The following is a 12828-nucleotide window of genomic DNA, read 5'->3' on the forward strand; positions in this document are numbered from 1 at the left end:
GTTAGACAGATGTTCAGGTCAAACACAATTCTCTCAAAATATTCAGCAAGATTGTCAGGAGTTTTTAATGTATATGCTTGATGTATTGCATGATGATTATCAATGGCAGCATGACTGCGAGAACTGTAGGGTATCAAGTACTACTAGTGTAGACTCAGAAAAATGTATATATTTAACTTTGCCAGACAGTAAATCAGTGTCCTTTAATAAGCTAGTAAAAGCAGCTGATCACAACATGGAGTGTAGCCAATGTAAATCTGAAATGTTGTCCACATTATTTATACGAACATATGGCCAGTATGTCATTTTAATGTTCCAACGATGTAGGCCTGATGGAACAAAATTGACAACTTTAATTAAAAATGTTGTGGCTTCGCAGTTGTCAATATCAGGAAGGACTTTTGTAACTGCAGCAATTATATATCATGACGGTCCTATAACAACATCAGGACATTACACAGCTTATTTAAAGTCTAGAAACGGCTGGTCATTCTGCAATGATTCTGTTTTAACTTAAAAAAAAAAATTGCCTTTTGACCTTAAAAATTCTTACCTGGTGTTTTTAAAACCAAAATTTTAGGGAAGGAATCTCGGGATTTGCTCTGAGGAATTTCAAGAGGTTCTAATGGCTCCTACACTATTTGGCCTTGAGGATAAGTGTAGTATAGAGTCAAAAGTTATTTTTGAGTTTTAAATAGTTCCTGGAAAAAAAGAAGGTTTTCTTACAGAAAGTGGTGGGCACGGATTAGTTAAAGGACAACAGAGTATTTCCCAAAGCAAACGGTGTTCTTACCATAATACTTGACGTCATGGAAAAATAACTGCACTTTGAATGAGTTCAGAAAAACTGTTTCTTTTTATAAGCTAATTCAAGCAGCCAATCAAAACATGGAGTAGAGGTAATGTAAGTCTGCAATGCTGTCTACATTCTTTGTCCAAACCTTTGGTTATAATGTCATTTTAAAATTCCAACTATATAAACCTGATGAAAGTAAGTCTTCAACTTTAATTACAAATGTTGTGGCTACACAGTCGTTGATTTTAGGAAGAACATTTGTAACTGCAGCTATTATATGACATGATGGTCCTTTGACAAGATCCGCTTATTACACAGCTTATTGAAAATGTAAAAAAAGCTGGTGTTTCGGAAATGATTCCCATTTGACTACGATACAATGTTGCCTTTTTACTCAAAAATATTCTTACTTTCTGTTTTCAGAAAAGAGAATTTAGGGTAGGTAACTGGCCTATAATGATTCTAGGGGTTGATATAATTGTATCTACTGTTTTAAATTGCTTTGTGATTAAAAGTGATGTAGAGAATTAAATAATTGTAGTAGTCATAGAGGTAGTGTAAGTCTGCTTCATAGTAAGCAGTATCAATGTCATAGGAAATGTAGAACATGAGTGTGCAAGAAGGGTAAGATATTACTAGTACAGGATTGCGAAAGTGATCTTGAACGTTTTCTTTCTGAAAGTTGCAGAAATACAAAATGACGGGATTTGCTTAGAAGAATTCCAAGAGTTATAAATGGCTCTTACACGATTTGGCCTTGTGGAAAAGTGTGGTAGAGAGCGAGAAGTCATTTATTGTATGTAACATATTTGTCAAAACGATGGAGGTTTTCTTTCAGAAAGTGGCGGGCTGAAAATAATAACAGCACAACAGAGTGTAAGCTGTTCATAGGATATCCTTCGACGTCATGGAAAGTAAGTTAATTTTTACGAGTTCTGATTTTTGATTGGTTATGTTATATGGGTTTTTTAAACACAATCATTTTGATTGTGGTTTTTTTTTTCCCGCTGTTATATGATGAATACCTTCAAGTCACTGTTTTTAGTGAAATTTGATAAATTCTGAGAACAGCAAAAATAAACCATTTAACATGTATAATTAATTCTGTACTTTTTGTATTTATGATATACATTTAGAACTGTGTAGTAGGCATGGAGAAGCTGAGGCTTCTGTAAGTGTCAAAGTTGTTGCATACAGTGCTCACATTCTACGTAGTCTTTCATATGATAGACTACATCTGCACAATGAGATACCTAAGCAAAGGAAACACAGGTGATGTGATTGTGGAATGAGCAAAAAAAATTGCACGTTTTTCAATTACATTACCTGTGTTTCCTAACATTACACATCACATTGTGTAGATGAGGTTTAGGCCTGTTCCAGGAGACAGAGGAGGTCTGACATTTGTTCAAGAGTGCAGTGGACATGACTCACTTCGTTGGTAGGCCTGCACATGTATTATCTCCTCTGTACTCTTCAACAAGCCTAAATTTCATCTGCAACCCTGAGTAGGACTCATCTGAAAGAAATCTGTGCATAGGCCACACCTTATCAGCATCTAGAAACAATCATTTAAAATGTTAGGGACAGTTTTATGATGGCCGTGCACCTCTTTTGCGCCGCTGTTCCGTCACTTTTGTGACGCAGCAGCAGTGTAAAAGATGCACCATGTTGCAAGATAGGCCTCAGTTCATCTCCAGCAAGATACCGTCAGTTTAAAATGTATATAATTAGGACTGTGTAGGGGGCATGCAGAAGCTGAGGCTTCAGTAAGTGTCAAAGTTGTTGCATGCAGTGCTGCACTTCTGCGTACTCTTTCATATGCTGGACTACATCTGCACAATGAGATACCTAAGCAAAGTAAACACAAGTGATGTGATTGTGAAATGAGCAAAAGAAATTGCACGTTTTTCAATTACATTACCTGTGTTTCCTAACATTACGAATCACATTGTGCAGATCAAGTTTAGGCCTGTCCAGGGAAACAGAGGAGGTCTGGCCTTTGTTCAAGAGTGAAGTGGACATGACTCACTTCATTGGTAGGCATGGACATGTATTATCTCCTCTGTACTCTTCAACAAGCCTAAATTTCATCTGCAACCCTGAGTAGGCCTCACCTCAAACAAACCTCTGGATAGGACACACCTTATTGGCATCCTGAAACAATCATTTAAAATGTTAGGGACAGTTTTATGATGGCTGTGCACCTCTTTTGCGCTGCCATTGCGTCACTTTTGTGAGACAGCAGCAGTGCAAAAGATGCACCATGTTGCAAGATAGGCCTCACTTCATCTGCATCAAGATACTGTTAGTTTAAAATGTATATTTTTAGGACTGTGTAGGGGGCATGGAGAAGCTGAGGCTTCTGTAGGTGTCAAAGTTGTTGCATACAGTGCTCACATTCTACGTAGTCTTTCATATGATAGACTACATCTGCACAATGAGATACCTAAGCAAAGGAAACACAGGTGATGTGATTGTGGAATGAGCAAAAAAAATTGCACGTTTTTCAATTACATTACCTGTGTTTCCTAACATTACACATCACATTGTGTAGATGAGGTTTAGGCCTGTTCCAGGAGACAGAGGAGGTCTGACATTTGTTCAAGAGTGCAGTGGACATGACTCACTTCGTTGGTAGGCCTGCACATGTATTATCTCCTCTGTACTCTTCAACAAGCCTAAATTTCATCTGCAACCCTGAGTAGGACTCACCTGAAAGAAATCTGTGCATAGGCCACACCTTATCAGCATCTAGAAACAATCATTTAAAATGTTAGGGACAGTTTTATGATGGCCGTGCACCTCTTTTGCGCCGCTGTTCCGTCACTTTTGTGACGCAGCAGCAGGGTAAAAGATGCACCATGTTGCAAGATAGGCCTCAGTTCATCTCCAGCAAGATACCATCAGTTTAAAATGTATATAATTAGGACTGTGTAGGGGGCATGCAGAAGCTGAGGCTTCAGTAAGTGTCAAAGTTGTTGCATGCAGTGCTGCACTTCTGCGCACTCTTTCATATGCTGGACTACATCTGCACAATGAGATACCTAAGCAAAGGAAACACAAGTGATGTGATTGTGTAATGAGCAAAAGAAATTGCACGTTTTTCAATTACATTACCTGTGTTTCCTAACATTACGAATCACATTGTGCAGATCAAGTTTAGGCCTGTCCAGGGAAACAGAGGAGGTCTGGCCTTTGTTCAAGAGTGAAGTGGACATGACTCACTTCATTGGTAGGCATGGACATGTATTATCTCCTCTGTACTCTTCAACAAGCCTAAATTTCATCTGCAACCCTGAGTAGGCCTCACCTCAAACAAACCTCTGGATAGGACACACCTTATTGGCATCTTGAAACAATCATTTAAAATGTTAGGGACAGTTTTATGATGGCTGTGCACCTCTTTTGTGCTGCCATTGCGTCACTTTTGTGAGACAGCAGCAGTGCAAAAGATGCACCATGTTGCAAGATAGGCCTCACTTCATCTGCATCAAGATACTGTTAGTTTAAAATGTATATTTTTAGGACTGTGTAGGGGGCATGGAGAAGCTGAGGCTTCTGTAAGTGTCAAAGTTGTTGCATACAGTGCTCACATTCTACGTAGTCTTTCATATGATAGACTACATCTGCACAATGAGATACCTAAGCAAAGGAAACACAGGTGATGTGATTGTGGAATGAGCAAAAAAAATTGCACGTTTTTCAATTACATTACCTGTGTTTCCTAACATTACACATCACATTGTGTAGATGAGGTTTAGGCCTGTTCCAGGAGACAGAGGAGGTCTGACATTTGTTCAAGAGTGCAGTGGACATGACTCACTTCGTTGGTAGGCCTGCACATGTATTATCTCCTCTGTACTCTTCAACAAGCCTAAATGTCATCTGCAACCCTGAGTAGGACTCACCTGAAAGAAATCTGTGCATAGGCCACACCTTATCAGCATCTAGAAACAATCATTTAAAATGTTAGGGACAGTTTTATGATGGCTGTGCACCTCTTTTGCGCTGTCATTGCGTCACTTTTGTGAGACAGCAGCAGTGCAAAAGATGCACCATGTTGCAAAATAGGCCTCACTTCATCTGCATCAAGATACTGTTAGTTTAAAATGTATATTTTTAGGACTGTGTAGGGGGCATGGAGAAGCAGAGGCTTCTGTAAGTGTCAAAGTTGTTGAAAAACTGTTTATCCTTCAATCTTTTCCCTTGTCTTTTCTAATTTTTAAATACATGTTTTAATATTTTTCAAATGTTTGTTCTCTCTTTCACAGATTGAAAGTATAAAAATAACAAGTGACTAAGTTAACGACAATTATAAGGTAAATGTTTTGTACTCTTTTCGTTACATTTCTATCACATTTCACTTCTATTAGTTCCACTGCTTCATTTCTTTAACCCTCACTTTCCTGCCTTTGCTACTTCCCTCATTCCTTTCTCTATTACTTACTTACTCTACTCCTTCCACTCTTTTTCTCAGTCCCTCTCTTCTCATAGTTCCTCACTCTTGTTCACTCACTCCGTCTCTATTACACTCACTGTCTCTGACTGATCACTCTTTCACTACTTGTTCATTATGCTTTCTCTGTGTAGTTCAAGCACACTAAGGGGCATATTATCAACACAGGCAATAAAATTATCGCTGCTTTTATCGGCAGAAAACAGCTGCAAAAGCGGCTTTAGCGGCAGTTTTCTGCCGATAAAAGCAGCGAAACTTTTATCGCCTATGTTGATAATATGCCCCTATGTTATTTACATTTCTTTGCTGTTTCAATCATTCCTTTTCTGTTACTTCTTCTTTTCTGCATTCTGTGTTTTCTCTCTGTTATTCCAATGTTTTAATCTTAATTTGATCATTCAGTCACATTCTCTAAGAAACTCTTGTTTGTTATTCTTCTACTCTCCTTTTTTTCTTTCACTTCCTTATCTATTTTGTTTTTCACAATTATACCCTCTTCCATCTTTTCTTCGGTAAATAGATCTATTAAACAGTATCTCTGGTTTAGTCCCTATAGCTGTCTTTCTTTTAACATTACTCTCTGTTTACTTTCCCTATAATTACTCTTCTTTTTTTTTTAAATTTTTTTTTTGGTTCGCTCCCGGGTCGCGTACCGGCGAGCGAACCGGGAAGCGAACCAAAAGAAATAGAGGTTGCCAGAGTGCTAAACATTCTAGCAATTTTTTTATAAAGGGGAGGTAGTTCTGAAAAGAACTTTTTTTTAATTATTTTTGTTGTTTTATATTTTTTTTATTATTTTTCTGAACATTTTTTTACTTTTTTTGTATTTTTTGAACGGTTTTATATTTTTTTGTTTTTTTGGGGGGTAAAACGAAAACGATTCATTGTAAAGGGCTCAACAGGAGCAACAAAAAAAAAGATAATTTATTTTCTGAATCGTTTTGTACAAACATGATTATCAATTGCTAAGTTGATTAAAGTGATGCTACTTTCTCTGTAGCAAATCAACTGACCGCAACGCACGCACACTTGTTTGACTGCCCCGAACCTCATCTGTATGTATATTTGGGACCATCTCCCTCGCCTCTGGTCCCGTCACTTCCTCTACAACTGATCTTCTGGCCACAGAAGGGGGATTATCTTGCAGGTCACGTACCTGCGCAGCACTGTAGTTGTTAGGATGCCACCTATCCATATGGCGATGCATTGTATAATTGCAGTAACTATATTTTTTATCTGTCCCTCTGGACAAATCTTTCTTACAGATAAGGCAAGTTACGTACCGGGCATTGACTTTTTTTGGGCCCCGGGGATATTTAAAAAATTGCCAAATAAAGTTTTCTTTGACATGAGACCTCCTGGGCTCCTCAGGCAAAAAATGCCTCTCTTCCTGCTCTTCCTCTTCTTCCTCTTCTTCCTCCTCTTGCTGAATGATAACTTCAGCAGGTGGTCCTCTCTTCCTTGGAGGTGGTGGTGGTGGTGGGGAAGCACCAGCTGAAGCTACTAATGAAGCCATTGCTCAGTGATGACAAAAGGTCTTCCTCTCACAAAGATGAAAGTCAGAGTGAGGAAACAAGGAGGGGTTTTCATCATTTGGGAAAAACAATAGTTCTAAACCAATGAAAAGTGTTACTTTTAGGTCACATGACCTAGTCTTACATCATTAGGAAACCAAAAGTGAAATGAACCAATGAAAAGTGTTATTAACAAGTCACATGACCTGTTGTGTTTACGTTACGCGCTTCGCGCCGCGTCCCGGATCGCTTCCGGGAAGCTGCGCTTCGCGCCTCGCTTCACGTACCGGTTCACTTCCGGGTACGCTAACGCGGCCCGTCATATGACGTATCACGCGACAACGCGATACGTCACGCTGACGCAAGGCGTCACGATGTTGTTTTCTAACGCGACAGTTGCGCAAACGGAACGTTTACTGGTTCGCGGACCGGATCGCGGCAATAAATTGAGCTAACGGAAAGCTAACCGGTTCGCGGACCGGAAGCGAAACAAAAAATAAATAATACAAAAAAAAAATGTATTAATAAACATATAAAATATTTTTTTTGATTTAAAGAAGAATACATTTTAAAGCTTTTGATATTTGCTATTAAAAAACCATTGAAATTCACTGAAAAAACCATAGGTTATAGACCATATATAGTTAGGAATTAGCATTTACAAAACCTTGAATGTCATCAGTGATGTCACTGACCATGTCATGAATGATCTAATATGTGACATCATCAGCAGTGGATTGTGGGTGCGCGATATATACTTAGTACAACTAACTATATAGGAGCAATTTCAATGGTTTTGTATGAGTAAAATGTCCAGCTAACTATAACACCACTAAAACTTATAGTTTTTTGAGTGAATTTCAAAGGTTTTGTAAAAGCTAATTCCTAACTATATAACTCCTGAAACCTATGGTTTTTTCAGTGAATTTCAAAGGTTTTTTTAAATGCTAATTCCTAACTATATAAGGCCTGAAACCTATGTTTTTTTCAGTGAATTTCAAAGTTTTTTTAAATGCTAATTCCTAACTATATAAGGCCTGAAACCTATGGTTTTTTCAGTGAATTTCAAAGGTTTTTTAAATGCTAATTCCTAACTATATAAGGCCTGAAACCTATGGTTTTTTCAGTGAATTTCAAAGGTTTTTTAAATGCTAATTCTATTAGCGGATAACGTTTAAATATATTAATATCCTAGTGGGACCACCTGAGCAGCCCTAGGGGGTCAGGGTGTTTCTACCCTGCCCCCTTTTTGTGTTCTACACGTTTGTTTTTCTGCTTTCTTGTGCCTAATTCCTAACTATATAAGGCCTGAAACCTATGTTTTTTTGAGTGAATTTGCAAGGTTTTTTAAATGCTAATTGCTAACTATATAAGGCCTGAAACCTATGTTTTTTTCAGTGAATTTCAAAGTTTTTTTAATGCTAGTTCCTAACTATATAAGACCTGAAAGCCCACCAGGAATCTCCAGTATGCACCAGGGGACTGCATTGCAGAGAGGTGTAATTAAGCCACGGCCCTTTTTACACCTCTCTGCAACGCAGCCCCTGTGGGTGAACAGACATAATATCGAGTTTTTAATTTCGACTAGACATAATATCGAGTTTTTAATATCGACTAGACATAATATCGACTAGACATAATATAGACTAAAAAAATATCGACTAGAGTAGCCAAAATATCGAAGTCAAAAATATAGAATGACATAATATCGACTAGATAGAATATAGACAGCAAAAATATCGAAAATAAGGTAAGTTAATATTTTTTAATTTTTGTGTAATATAATTCTGTAGCGGGTTGTGGGTTTATAGGGGAATAGGGTGGGAAGTAATTTAATTATAATTAATTTACTATGTTATTTAATTTATTGGTATTTATTTTTAATTAATTGTTAATTAAAAATTAATTGGTAAATAATTAAAATATAATTGGCAATTAATTTCAATTGATTAATTGATAAATATGTTATTTTAGTAATTTATTTTCTGTAGCGGGTTGTGGGTTTATAGGGGAATAGGGTGGGAAGTAATTTAATTATAATTAATTTACTATATTTAATTTATTGGTATTTATTTTTAATTAATTGTTAATTAAAAATTAATTGGTAAATAATTAAAATATAATTGGCAATTAATTTTAATTGATGAATTGATAAATATGTTATTTTAGTAATTTATTTTCTGTAGCGGGTTGTGGGTTTATAGGGGAATAGGGTGGGAAGTAATTTAATTATAATTAATTTACTATATTTAATTTATTGGTATTTATTTTTAATTAATTGTTAATTAAAAATTAATTGGTAAATAATTAAAATATAATTGGCAATTAATTTTAATTGATGAATTGATAAATATGTTATTTTAGTAATTTATTTTCTGTAGCGGGTTGTGGGTTTATAGGGGAATAGGGTGGGAAGTAATTTAATTATAATTAATTTAATATGTTATTTCATTTATTGGTATTTATTTTTAATTAATTGTTAATTAAATATTAATTGGTAATTAATTTAAATATAATTGGTAATTAATTGTAATTGGTATTAATATTTCTTTTAATTATATTTATCTATGAAGTATTTACTTTCCCTCCTGTTGCACTCACTGGAGTGGGAATAGTAATTTTAACCCCCACGCTATCCAACACTTTCCCTACTGTTGCACCCACTGGAGTGGGTATGCACCGTTTACAACGCAACTTTTACTATGCACTACCATTACAACGAAACTTTTACAACGTATACATTTACAAAGCATGTTTTTACAACGCAGATACCTTTACAACGCATACCATTACAACGTAAGTATTGGTAAGTATATAATTATTTTTAAAATGTTATATGTTTGGGTTTTTGGGTAAAGGGGTATTTTTAGGGTTCAGGGTCAGTTTTCAGTTTTTGGGTAAAGGGGTATTTTTAGGGTTCAGGGTCAGTTTTCAGTTTCTGGGGTAAAGGGGTATTTTTAGGGTTCAGGGTCAGTTTTCAGTTTTTGGGTAAAGGGGTATTTTTAGGGTTCAGGGTCAGTTTTTAGTTTTTGGGTAAAGGGGTATTTTTAGGGTTCAGGGTCAGTGTTCAGTTTTTGGGGTAAAGGGGTATTTTTAGGGTTCAGGGTCAGTTTTCAGTTTTTGGGGTAAAGGGGTATTTTTAGGGTTCAGGGTCAGTTTTCAGTTTTTGGGTAAAGGGGTATTTTTAGGGTTCAGGGTCAGTTTTTAGTTTTTGGGTAAAGGGGTATTTTTAGGGTTCAGGGTCAGTGTTCAGTTTTTGGGGTAAAGGGGTATTTTTAGGGTTCAGGGTCAGTTTTCAGTTTTTGGGGTAAAGGGGTATTTTTAGGGTTCAGGGTCAGTTTTCAGTTTTTGGGTAAAGGGGTATTTTTAGGGTTCTGGGTCAGTTTTCAGTTTTTGGGTAAAGGGGTATTTTTAGGGTTCAGGGTCAGTTTTCAGTTTTTTGGGGTAAAGGGGTATTTTTAGGGTTCAGGGTCAGTTTTCAGTTTTTGGGTAAAGGGGTAATTTTAGGGTTCAGGGTCAGTTTTCAGTTTTTGGGCAAAGGGGTATTTTTAGGGTTCAGGGTCAGTTTTGGGTTTTTGGGGTACAGGGGTACTTTGTAAAAATAAAGTAAAATTACATTTAAATTAAATTAATTAAATAAAATTAAATACAATTAAATTATATTATAATGTTTTTAATTAATTTATATTCAAAAAATTATTATATACTTACCAATACTTAATTATATAAATTATTTATTAAAATTACATTTTTTTAATAATTATTTCTAAGTTTATATTAATTATATTTATTACTATATTAGTTTTAACTTAATTTTAAGACATTTAAAAAAATCAATATTTTGACAGTCTATATTTTTGTAAGTCGATATTTTGTAGTCGATATTTTGGTACTTACCTGTTTGAAGATAGGGAGTCGATATTTTGTCTCTCGATATTTTTGCCTCGATATTTTTGTATCTCGATATTTGTGACGTCGATATTAAGTCAGTGATCCGCCCCCGTGCATGTTTTGAAGAGAGGGAACTCATTCCCCCTGCATACTGGGGGCCCCTGGGGGCCAACTAGCCCACCTGGAACCTCCAGTATGTGCCAGGGGGCTGCATTGCAGAGGTGTTATGAGGCTATGCCCCTTGTTACACCTCTCTGCAACGCAGCCGCCTGGCGCGTTTGCAGAGGGGGAACTAATTCCCCTTGCATAATGGGGGTCCCTGGGGGCCAACTAGCCCACCAGAAGCCTCCAGTATGCGCCAGATGGCTGCATTGCATAGAGGTTTAATGAGGCCACACCCTATTTTACACCTCTCTGCAACGCAGCCCCCGTGCATGTTTGAAGAGGGAGAACTAATTCCCCTTGCATACTGGGTGTCCCTGGCAGCCATCTTGTGCCTTGTTAGAACCAAGGCACAAGAAAGCAGTGACACAAAGGTGTGAAACTCGCAAAGGGGCCAGAGTAGAAACACCCTGACCCCCTAGGCCTGCTCAGGGGGTCCCACAAGGACCCCCAAGGCAAAAATATATATATATATATTTTTTTTTAAAGTCGCGGGGTACAAAAAAACAATAAAAAAATATAAAACAACAATAAGAATAAAAAAACAGTTCTTTTCAGAACTACTTCCAATTTATATAAAAATGCTACATTTAAAAAAAACTCTGTCTTTCTTTTTTTCTCCAGGGTACGCGTACTGGTACGTGTACCGATACGTGTACCGGGACGCGCACCCCCTCAGAAAAAAAATAAATAAATAATGAGTGTGTGTGTGTGTGGTGTGTGTGTGTGAGGGGGTGGGTGTGGGGTGTGTGTGTGGGGGGTATGTGTGTGGGGTGTGTGTGTGTAGGATGTGTGTGTGTGTGTGGGGTGTGTGTGTGGGTGTGTGGGTGTGTGTGTGACTGTGTGGGTGTGTGTGTGTGTTGAGGTGTGTGTGGGTGTGTGTGGGGGTGAGGAATGTGTGTGTGGGTGTGTGTGTGTGGGGGTGAGGTGTGTGTGTGTGTGTGTGTGTGGGGGGTGTGTGTCAGAGGTGTGTGTGTGTGGGGGTGAGGTGTGTGTGGGGGATGTGTGGGGTGTGTCTGTGAGGTGTGTGTGTGTGTGGGGGGGAGTGAGGTGTGTGTGGGTGGGGGTGGGTGGGGTGTGTGGGTGTAGGTGGGGGTGTGGGGGTGTATGGTGTGTATGTTGGTGTGGGTGTGTGGGGTGTTTGGGTGTGGGTGGAGATGTGGGTGTATGAGGTATGGTGGGGGGGGTGTGGGGGGGTGGGTGTGGGGTGTGTGTGTGTGGGGGTATGTGTGTGGGGCACCCCTTCAAAAAAATAAAAAAAATGTGTGTGTGTGTGTGTGTGTGGTGTATGTGTGTGGGGGGTGTGGGGGGTGTGTGTGGGGGGTATGTGTGTGGGGTGTGTGTGTGTAGGATGTGTGTGTGTGGGTGTGTGTGTGGGGGGTGTGGGTGTGTCTGTGTGAGAGAAGTGTGTGTGTGGGTGTGGGTGGGTGGGTGTGTGTGTGTGTGTGAGGTGTGTGTGGTGTGTGCGTGTGTGTGAGGTGTGTGTCAGAGGTGTGTGTGTGGGGGGGAGGGGTGAGGTGTGTGTGGGGGATGTGTGGGGTGTGTCTGTGAGGTGTGTGTGTGTGGGGGGGGTGAGGTGTGTGTGGGTAGGGGTGTGTGGGGTGTGTGGGTGTAGGTGGGGGTGTGGGTGTGTAAGGTGTGGGTGTGGGTGTGTGGGGTGTTTGGGTGTGGGTGGAGGTGTGGGTGTGTGAGGTATGTGTGGGGGGTGTGTGTGGGAGGGGTGGGTGTAGGGTGTGTGTATGTGGGGGTATGTGTGTGGGATGTGTGTGTGTATGAGTAAAATGTTCAGCTAACTATAACTGGTGTCAAACCTATGGTTTTTTCAGTGAATTTCAAAGGTTTTTTAAATGCTAATTCCTAACTATATAAGGCCTGAAACCTTTGTTTTTTTCAGTGAACTCGCAAGGTTTTTTAAATGCTAATTCTATTAGCGGATAACATTTATATATGTTAATATCCGTATGGGACCACCTGAACAGCCCTAGGGGGGTCAGAGTATTTCTACA

This window comes from Lissotriton helveticus, chromosome 6 (genome assembly GCF_964261635.1).
Source record: "Lissotriton helveticus chromosome 6, aLisHel1.1, whole genome shotgun sequence".
Taxonomy (NCBI): Eukaryota; Metazoa; Chordata; class Amphibia; order Caudata; family Salamandridae; genus Lissotriton; species Lissotriton helveticus.